Source organism: Erigeron canadensis, chromosome 2 (genome assembly GCF_010389155.1).
Source record: "Erigeron canadensis isolate Cc75 chromosome 2, C_canadensis_v1, whole genome shotgun sequence".
In the NCBI taxonomy this organism is placed as follows: Eukaryota; Viridiplantae; Streptophyta; class Magnoliopsida; order Asterales; family Asteraceae; genus Erigeron; species Erigeron canadensis.
In genome coordinates, this window is record NC_057762.1 from 31,648,519 (window position 1) to 31,657,416 (window position 8,898).

An 8,898-nucleotide genomic window follows, 5' to 3' on the forward strand; every position below is an offset into this window, starting at 1 on the left:
CATTTTTTCTAACTTTTTAAGAAATAACCTTTTTACTCATTTGACATAGATGGGTAAAAATTATGAGGAGAACTTTTAGGGGGTGTTCGGTACAATGGAATGGAAATGGTAGAAATGGAATGAGAAACACTTCTCATGTTTGATTGTAATGGAGAATGAGAAAGAGAATCGAGAATAGGGAATCGATTCCATTCCCTCAATTCTCTATGAAATGTAGAGAATTGATGGGAATGGAAATTTTTTATTTTTTATTTTTGTTTTAGTGATGTTATATGTATTAAATTTGATTATTATGTAAAATTTAGTATTTTTTATATATTCATTCTCTGCTTGTACCAAACGACGGAATCGATTCTATTTCCAAATACTCATTCTCTTACCCACTATATTCATTTTCTATTACATTTTCATTCTCTTTGATTCACTCATACCAAACACCCCCATATTAGATGATGTTAGCATCATCAAAGTTGGATGATATTTTCCTCACAAACTATAAAATTTAAGAGGGGTTTTTTTACATGTGTAAAAAATGATATGGATGCAACATCATGATGTTAACTTCATCTAACATTTTCTCAAAAGTTATTACCCCTTGATGTGCAAAATCGAGCTTTAAATTTATAAAACTAAAACTACCCAAAAACTCACTACTACGCACTCACGGGCAGTGGACCCGATCGTTTGTAATATAGTTAACAGATAGGTCTAAGTTCGTTCTCAGTGATTGGAAATGATTAGTTGCTTATGAAATGGTTTGGAAAACGGGTGTTGCTTCGAAAATCCTCTTGACAAATAAAGTAAATTGGTTTGCAAAATAATTGCATAAACTAAAAAAGATTTCAAACAATATAATTAAAAGTCATCCACCTTGACTTCCCTCAACTTCAAATGTGATTGCATTTAATGAAGAAAAAATTCTCTAGAGTTTAAAGATAATCGTGACAAGATTAAGATACTTACGTGGTACCACCAATCGTGAACAAATTATCGAATCACCTAACTGCCAGTTAAATTACCCAAGCCGGTACCACCAAAACTAAGACAATTCTTCTAACAATCAGTTTTATTGACTATCAAATTATCAATTGAACCTATGTGACAATAGCGTGGTACCAACAACAGTTAAATTACCCAAGCCGGTACCACCAAAACTAAGACAATTCTTCTAACAATCAGTTTTATTGACTATCAAATTATCAATTGAACCTATGTGACAATAGCGTGGTACCAACAACAGTTAAATTACCCAAGCCGGTACCACCAAAACTAAGACAATTCTTCTAACAATCAGTTTTATTGACTATCAAATTATCAATTGAACCTATGTGACAATAGCGTGGTACCAACAACCGATATGAATCACGTTGACAAAATTAATCTTTCCTTAAAATGATATTCACTATCATACCATGAACTAGTGATAATTACTTATAGACAAGTAACCGTTTTAAAATCACATACACATTCAACTGGTACCACCAACGAAGAATCATATGCAACCAATATCAAAATTAATTAATGAAAAGAATTAACATCATCAAGACCACAGAACAACGATAATTAAATAAACCCTTTTGAATTAAAAATATTGCAATCACATTATCCGTCTAGTTTCATCAAGGTGGATGATTAAACGTTTAGCCACTCATGATCAATCCACAATAATAAATAAAATAGAAGAGAAACATGATGTACCAATCGTTTGAAGAAAATAAATTGCAAGACAATAAGTAAATACGATCTAGATGGATGCCCGTGAATCTTCAACGAATCCGCCTAAGAAATAATCTTGATTGGAGGAAGAAGAACCCTTGTAGAACAGCTCCTAGAAAGATTTTTGATAGCCAATTCTCGACCTAGGGTTTTCTATTTATACTCCTCCAAAATCTGATGCAAAAACAAGGCAAGTCTGATTCTCCCGTGCACCCACTGCGGCGCTGTGAGGTATTGTTTGACTTTGACTTCGGCTGACTGCGGCGCAGTGGCTTGTGTGACCACCACTGCGGCGCAGTATGAATCCATGGCCTTCTTTCTTCCTTTCCTGACTGCGGCGCAGTCATTCACTTACGACCCCCACTGCGGCGCAGTGGGGCAATCTTCATTTGTTTCCGAGAATATTGGCTGCGGCGCAGTGAGCTACGTGCATACCCACTGTGGCGCAGTCATTGCTTGTACAGAACCAACTAATTTCGATCTCGATTACTTGCCAAACTCTGCCGTCTCTTCCACTCAAATCAACTCTCATCATCATAACGTACTTCCTGGCCAATAATCATCCGAAAATGTACCAAATGAGCGCGTATCCTGTTTAGAGCCTGTAAACACTAACAAATACCATAAACGCGCCAAATGCATACAAAAACGACTTAAAACATATAGTAAAATTGCCAATAACAATGTGGGTAATGGGTATAAATTAGTCACATCACCCCTACATTCAATCATAATAAAATAAAAATAAAAATAAAAATATTACTATGAGTAACAATAAAATATATATATATATATATATATGGTAACACTCCAGTGAGAACAGTCTTAAAATTAGAACGGTGAGAACACTTAAAAAACATCATTTTGATGCATTAAAAGTCCATAAAACTAACATAGTGCTTAACTAATTATCATTATTTAAGTGTATAACAACACATTGGCCTGTCAAAATCAAGAAAATCATGTTTTTTGTTTTGTGCATCCATCTTGGATGCATATTCTTTAAAATAATGAATCCACCAAAAAACATGATTTTTTTGATTTTGACGGATCAATGTGTTGTTAAACACTTAAATAATGATAATTAGTTAAGCACTTTGTTAGTTTTATAGACTTTTAATGCAGATGTTTTTTAAGTGTTCTCACCGTTCTTATTTTAAAACTGTTCTTATTTAATTGTCCCCCTATATATATATATAATATTATGTATAAGTATATAACTCCGATAATTTATATATAACATCGAACATAAACTTTATTCGACCAATAAAAAATGATCTTACTTAACTACAAGATCCCAATGAACCTAACTAAAAAGAAAACTATTGCTATCGATTCATCTGATTAGAACCCAACCCAACCAAAGCTATTGTGGATCTATCATACCAAAAATATTATTGCTTAACTAGAAAAAACTGTGAAATCACTCACCAAATGGTTATGCTATATTTGATAAGACCATATATAATATGAGCGTTTTTAATTTATGAGAACATGTTGAAGTTAGGTTTGCTTTGCATTGATGAAAAGTAAATGCAGTTGGTTGTAGGTATTTACTTCTTTCAACCAAACCAAACCTAAAAAAAGATAGCATGCATTCATTTCATTCCACATAATTAGTTGATGTGTGTGCGTCTTAATAAATGTATGAAATCAATAGTTTCTTTTGTGAAAAAGTTAACATGTGATGTTCGTTTGTTTATTATGCTCAATTATCTTAATTTTAAAACTTGAAAATATTAATATTGAGATAGGTTAGTCTTTTTATGTGAAAGATGTTATGCAATGATTGAACACATAAACAGTCAATTAGAGGGGTGAAATTGTGAGATCCATAAAAACTGGTTTAACAAAGGAGTGTATCAACTTCTAATAATCACTATTAAAATATTATGACTGTGAGGGGTGGGGCGTTCTAGCCACACTTTTTTGCCTGGAACGTCGGGCACACCGCCCTGCCAGACGTTTTGCTTTGTTTGACCCCGGCCAACGGTTTCAATCCAACAGGCTTGAAATTTCAAATATCAAAAAATATAAACGTTTTAACCGTTTTTTTACCTAAAAATAGAAAAAAATTTCTCTTTTTTACCCTTTTAACTCTTTTCTTTTTCATTCTTTCTTCACTTCTTCTCTCTCTTTTTTTTCTATCTTTTTTCAATCTTTCTTTCTTCACTTTCATTTTTCTATCTTCATATTTTCTACCCGGAAAATTTACAAATGTATGCATACTACAACCCAAATAATCAACTAGGCCCAAACACTTAAAACCCACTTGAAATGAACATGAACGATCTTAATCTTCACAATAATTAAGGATTTATTTTTATGATTGGAAACAAGTGGTTGAGCAAATGAAACGACAAATTCGGTTTAAGTATTGTTTTAGCGATAACTAGTTTATTTAGTTTAATAAAGTAGTTTTAACTAGTTTTATTTAGTGTTATGTAGTTTTATTTTAGTAACTTAATTAATTTTATTTAGTTGCTTTATGTAAGGGATAAGTACCTGGGAATGTAATGAACTATGCAGGAATGTTTATGTTATGTAATGAACTACTTAGATGTTTATTATATGTAATGAACTTTTAAATCCTATTTATTGGATGCAACCGGGTATATGTGGCAACCATATAAGCTGCCACTTGTAAGTTTTTGATTGGTCAGATACATCCAATAACCTAGATTTGAAAGTTCATTACGTACAATAAACATCCAAGTAGTTCATTACACAACATAAATATTCGTGCATAGTTTATTACATTCCCAGACACTTATCCCTTTATGTAATTCTACTTTAGTTTATATTATCTATACTATATTAATAAACAAACTATCACATCCTCTTTTCAACTATCTACCTATAAAATACCTAAAATACCCTTAATTTTCAATACATTCTTAACTCACACACTAAATCTACCCAATATATCCCTAAAATATTTTACACTCATATTTATCTAAACTATCTATCTTCTTTATTAATTACTTTAAATATTTATACCTAATATCTCTATAATATTCTTAATAAAGTTATTTACAAAATATACATCCCTTACTTATAAAATAACTACACTACCATTTACATCAATTACTTTTAGATTGATAAACACATCATCGTTACCACCACCGCCACTAGCACCACCCATTGCCGTCACCGCCGCTGCATTATGCGGGTACCCAACTTGTGTAACAAAATGCATGCTTAATTAAGATTTAGTTTACTAAAGTTGTTTTGTATACATAATTTTAGTAAGGTTTATAATAAAGGTAAAAAAGTAAATAAACATAATAATTAATAAGTTAAAAAAATGGGCTTAATTTAAAAGCCCCACTCAAAATAAATAAATAAATAAATAGGTAAAGCCCCAATGATGAGAAGAACGACACATGACAGTAAGATGGTTAAAAGGGAACTTCGAAAAAGAAGTCTCACCTCTTAATAGTCTAAGCATCATCGGTAGGCTGATTCATTCTGCATCTCTTACACCACCACTCTGGGCTACCGTCGAAAACCAAATCAATGCACAACTATTATGCTTTAAAATATAAGTGGTCGCTTTGTAGAACGACGTTGAATAGTATTGTAGTCAAATAGGGAGGTCAAAGTTAGGTTCATCTTTAAAAAGTAGAAACAATGTGATGCAACATGATTACACGAGTCGACCCTCAACATCAATACATAACTTCAAATTTGTATTCAAGAGTCGAATCGTCATACTATAAAAGACGGTCATATCAGCAAACACATAACCCAAGAAAACTACGAGAGAGAGAGAGATACACCGACTCTTTTAGTATACATTAAGATCAGATAACATAAGATTTAAGATTAAACCTTAACGATAATCATTTAAACATTAAACAGCAATCAAGTAATAAACATAAGTTTGTTGGTGATATGTTAGAAATACGTACCTATTTGATCCCGTAATCATCGTATACAAACCTATTCTGGTGACTCCAGTAACCCGATCAACAAAATAAATAAATAACTTAGATTGAAACAAGAGTTTGTGTAATCACTTTCAGAACAAACTATTTGGCGGTACTCAAAATGTTTGAACGGATAAAACTGATTTCCTATTCAAGAACTAGATTTTGATTCATTAAGAAACCTTGTACCATAAAATGTTCGATGGTTTCTGGCTTTCATGCGTATTCACCAAACTATATGATATGGATGATCTTTTCAAGTGCTCACATTTTTGTGGGTCACACTTTCGACGGTTCTCCATACAAAACTAAAAGTTTGTATGTGTGTGTCTAGATCACCCAAAATGGACAGTTTCTTTCACAAACAAAATTTTATACATATTATTGAAAAGATTAGCCCTCGTATGTACTTTTAAATAGTTTATTTTATATACGCAGCGGAAGACTAAAAATACATTAATATATTATTTATAAAACATGCACACGATTAATATTTCCTCCAGGATCCAATTACACTATAATAGTTGTCATAATAGATGGACTAGAAATTATACCTTCCAAGTAGATGAAATCTTATGTGACAAAAACAATATTCAATAATATGAATATCTCTACAGTTGATCCACATGAACACCTCAAACAATACCCGAAGGTTGCTAGACCTTAATCACCAAATACCAAAATAAAGTACCAAAACCTTTTTGGCTTTCTGTCCTAGCCGTAAGCTAAGTTCACAATACAAAAGAGAATAATAACTTTCCTTACTACTAAAGAAAGTGATATATTTATGTGTGTTTAGCAAGACATAAACATCTCCTTTTATAGTGAAGATATGATCAGCAAGTGGTGCAACTTGCATCCATATGAAAGATTTTGCAAATCCAGCCATATCCATATTTAGATATTACGTGATTTTCATGTCCCTGATTCGATTCATTGAATCTATTACATATCAAATCCTTTTATTTATTAACTGATAAATCAATTTATCAATTAATTATTTTGGTGATTTTATATATGTATACAATATACATATATCCGGGTATCTAAGTGTTCATTGTGTGTGACCCCGTAGGCTCGTGTATAAACGGTAGTATAACTTTGTGTTATGACGTACACGATAATCCAACACATATATCCTCACAAAAAGACGGCCACATACTTATATGTATGTCTAATTGTGAAAACTAACTCTTAACATATAAGTATATTATTAGTCACAATATTAATATTAAACTTATGATAATTAGTTTAGCAGTATTGAATTAAATCGTCAATACGCAACCCTCTTAATATACACAATCGAGTTCGCACTCCCGCATCACCTAACCCGATTAATTGAACATTAAGATCCAACCATTCAATAAGTTAACCCAATACCACTATGAAACATTGATATCGCTAAAATATCCAACATTCCTTCCCCATTTTAGTGATATCCATGATCAACTTATATAAACTCTCAATGAATACAAACTTATGCATAAATGAAATGTCGTGACGATTGAATTTCACCTTAGTACATTACACATTCCATATATTCAAATACCAGGGTGTCGCTAAGAATTGAACCCTGGGAACTCATAGTGAATACATGAAGATAATGTACACATAAGTTTAAAATCTTGTGTTATTACGTGACACTATATTTTACTAGCCTGTGTCATATCCTTCAAAGAGTATATCGAAGCCAAGTCCAAGCTTCTTGAAGCGGCCTTATAGGTAGTTCTTTAGATCTTGCACCTGCACTACAATTTTTCAAAGAACTATTAAAAAGTTTCACTTCAACCTCCTTTATCTTACGGTCTGAACACATGCCTTGAGATGATAATAATATGTATTCCAATATTCTTATGCAAGAGTTCAACATTGAATTCAGCACCTAGCATCATACTAGGTGGGAATTGGGTATCTTGTCACAAGAACATTTAAGAATGGACTTTAAACCATCTCTATGATTGATGTATTCATGAGATCTCTTCCTAACCCTTAAGCTAGATCATCAGTCATTCAGATCTTTTAAATTCAAATATCACACCATGCATGATGAGCGCTCATGAATCATGCTATGTATAATATATATAACCGTCGACTTTCTATTATACACCTGACTATAATCTTTAGCCAACTCTATCATATTTGATAGATGTTAGTTGTAATGCCCCAAGACTCGAATCAAGAAAACGACAATTTTTTTTTTTACAACAGACTAATACTCCACGTATTAGTCTACAACAGACTAATACTCCACATACTTCTGCACAAACCCATTTTGACCCAAAAATCCATATATTCACATTCCATGCTTCAAATTCTTAAACCAAAACATCAAGAAGTGTAAAATCACATATTACAACATAATTGATACATTCGAAACTTTAACCATTGAAATTTACATTAAAACAACCAAACGGGTCGTTTACCCGCCTTTATCCAACTTGACAAAATACATCATTTACACCATGACGCCATACAAATCATTTCAATTCAAGACTTCATGACTCAAATAAGACATTATTATTAAATCAAACTTTTCAAAACTTCCATTTGCTAAAATGTACATTTTAACATAAAATGGGTTCATTTACCCGTTTGTCCAATGATCCAAAACAACATTTTGACCTTTAACTTACAAAAGAACAACTTTACCAAATTCTGAAATACACCATATGTAACCAAGAAGTCACAAAATAAAATCTTTGTACCAAGAGCCACTAGTTCAAAGGGGTCTCTACGGGTCCTATCAATATTACCAATTTCTGCATTTAGCTAAAACATTCAAATCCATAATTAGCTTCAAACTTCAAATACTTGTCTTTTTTCCATATCTTGGACAACCTATAAAAAGGGTAACAACTAAAAGAATAAGCCAAAGCTTAGTGAATACCATTGCATACGCTTATACATACGAAGGAGGGCAAAAACACAAAGGACTGTCACATGTAGCCAATGGCATCGTCATACCATCACTTGCATACTCACCTTTGCGCTAACAAAACATACATGGATCCATATACGCTAACAACATACTCAAGAGGTTCTTAGGCCTCAAAGGTTCTTAGGCCTTATCTCAAGAGGTTCTTAGGCCTCATCTCAATTCAACTATGGGGTTCTTAGGCCCCGGCCTCAAACTAGACCCTAATGTCAAATCGATTACCACATACGGAATCCACCATCATATGGTAATCGACCCAACGTACATATAATCGTATGCAAGAGCACTCACCTCCTTCGCGACAACCAAATCCAT

At 32.5% G+C, this 8,898-nt stretch overlaps 1 long non-coding RNA gene across 2 annotated transcripts; it reads right to left on the reverse strand.

The window, feature by feature from the left end:
• Window positions 1-2,187: 2,187 nt before the first annotated feature.
• On the reverse strand, window positions 2,188-5,622 carry LOC122588955. Of its 2 annotated transcripts, none has more exons than XR_006322203.1 (2): window positions 5,149-5,622; window positions 2,188-2,318 (listed from the first exon to the last, which is right to left on the reverse strand). It is a non-coding gene; the product is annotated as an uncharacterized LOC122588955 (long non-coding RNA). The 2 variants fall into 2 exon arrangements; XR_006322204.1 differs by having other exon boundaries at window positions 2,188-2,327.
• Between the last annotated feature and the right edge of the window lie 3,276 nt (window positions 5,623-8,898).